Source organism: Aquarana catesbeiana, linkage group LG01 (genome assembly GCF_042186555.1).
Source record: "Aquarana catesbeiana isolate 2022-GZ linkage group LG01, ASM4218655v1, whole genome shotgun sequence".
Classification (NCBI taxonomy): domain Eukaryota; kingdom Metazoa; phylum Chordata; class Amphibia; order Anura; family Ranidae; genus Aquarana; species Aquarana catesbeiana.
The window spans coordinates 2251058-2253557 of NC_133324.1; the positions used below are offsets into that span (position 1 = coordinate 2251058).

Genomic DNA, 2500 nt, shown 5'->3' on the forward strand with positions numbered 1-2500 from the left:
GTTGGCATGCTGACTTATCAGCATATGTAAACACAGACAATTCTACATATAATGGAAGACATACAAAAGACAAATATGACTTCAACATGGCTAAACATGACTTCAACTACTTTTCAAATATATATATCCCTTACAATTAAAGTAATTGAATCAAAAAGTACCCTAGACTGTGATCACAAGAGGGAAACAAATCAAACACAGAGATTTCTTTAATTTAGTCATTTTTGCAGTGTCTGGTGTGGATCCAGGTGACTTTTCCTTCAAGTTTTGCAAAAACTGTACATGAAATAGATGCAGTATTGAGTCTCCAAACTTTTCCTTATATATAAATGTCTCTTAACAATCCAAAAGTCACCTGGCTTTAGTTTTAGATCCTTCCAAACTTTTAGGATCTGGAATTGGGGAGAAAACACATAAATGAGTTTGTCAAAAAACCTTAAAAGATCAGCAACGTTCTCTGTGAGATCCGAATGGAGGACTTCAGCTGCTGAGACAAAATATAAGCAAGTGAGTAACACACTCCCAAACCAAATCCCATAGGGAGAGAGTCCAACATCCCCCTTAGGGGCTTCATAAAATATAAGAAAACATTCAGGCAAAAGTTTTCTAGTTTCTTACTCTACTTTGTCCGCTACATTGTAGACAGTGGGGGTGTAAAAATAAAACCGCAAAACTTCTAGTAAGGACTCTCCTATAAAAAATGATTTCCTCTGTTACTCTCTGTACTTTCTGGCACTCTGTACTTACAAACTACTTCTGATAACACTTTTTACTGTGGCCTTTGCAGTAGCATTTGCCACTGGACATCCAAAAAACATGTCCATACAGACAAAATGCATACTCGTAAGATCCTGACTTGGGCATCTGGATATATCTTTTATGTAATCTCTGGGAGGGATGTTCAGCTTTTGGTAACACCTTTGGTAACAGGTAAAACAAGAAGTGGTATGTTATAAAAACAACTGTGGAGAACCCTGGCTCTATCCCACGCTCATTTACTAAGGCAGCCATAACTGCTTGTGACTGATGACACGGTCCATGTGTCAAGCTGAAGGGAAAAGAGTGGCTGGCAGACATAAATGATCACTTTTTCCAAAGTCCTGTTTCATAAGAAGTTGCCCCCTGTGGACCACTTGTTCTTCTCGTTCTGGGGTCCTTAAAGTTGAATTATTAATCCCAGCTATACTGGGCCAGAACTAGGGTGGAATCTGTGAGTTGCACAGACCCATCAAGTGTCCGGGGCTGTAAATGCAGCATCCTTAGTCACCTGGTCTGCTTCCATGTGTGAAAGTTAATATGGCTACCTCAGCAAGAAGCTGGAAGGCTGAAAACAGCCAATCAAATTAACTTGGCATGCTTGGTTGGTTTACCTGCCGAAGTAAAAACAAACTTCTGGCCCTTCAAATGGAACCAAAAGCACTCTATATCTTGACTATCTATATAAATATACACTCTTTTTATAGCTCACAGGCTTTGCTAAAACATGGAGCTCTGCTTCTTGAGCTGGGCAAAAAGGATCCAATGACTTTGAATGCAGAGTATCTTTCTGGGTGATAAACTGCATACTCAAATCTACAAAAAATGTAATATCTGGGTCTTCAGGGAGTGTGTCCCGCACTGGGCTCACAGCAGCTGATTCCTACACCATCAATTTAACACATGTGGTTTTTCCTTTCTTTTGAATAAATGTCCACATTTTTCATTGTTAGATTTGTACATAAATAAACTCATATTTTAAACCTTTCATTAGACAAACATTTAGTTAGCTGTATATTTGCTGCACAGAATGTCGGACCATTAAAAATTAAATGTTTGACCAAAACAATATCTAACTTTGTCTAATAGCACCTTTGCATAAAAGCTACAGCTCTGATATATCGGGATGAACCCTTCATTACTGGGTCCAGCTTGCATAAATATATTACAATGGCTTGTTTTCTATCATGCTATTTGTGTAAGAACTCCAGTTTCATGTTTCAAAAGACAACTTTTTCCTGGCAATATTATAATAAATGATAACAATACCCTGCGGTCATGGAGAGATGCCCATAAATCCAAAATATTCTTCTGCTTATACCACTGCACTTACAAGGAAAAGGGGCACATCATTTCACAATCCACACATTCTGCTTTGAATTTCAAAAATAAAAATAAATAAAAACAAAAAGACCAATAATCTGTATGATGGACCAGAAAGCATCAAAAACTATAACACAACTGGCTGCAGGTGGCATCTATCCTAACAGGGTGTGTGGACTTGATGTGATGGGACTGTTATATTTAAATTTTATTTATTATTACTCTTACATCATGGACCGCACATCAAGTTGTTATCAAAAACCTTACAATATCATTTTTGTAGAAGAACTTCTTATGTATCCCATCCATCTTGGCTTTGTTAAATATTATGGCAGCTTTATTCCAAATAACAACCTCATCTTAATCTTTTTTTTCTCTCAATAAGGGCTTATTGAATAAATGTAAAATTACAAAATTGTTA

General features: G+C 37.0%; 1 pseudogene; it reads left to right on the top strand.

The window, feature by feature from the left end:
• The window catches only part of LOC141124107 (beta-1,4-galactosyltransferase galt-1-like), a 33796-nt pseudogene that overhangs the window by 704 nt on the left and 30592 nt on the right, over positions 1-2500 (top strand).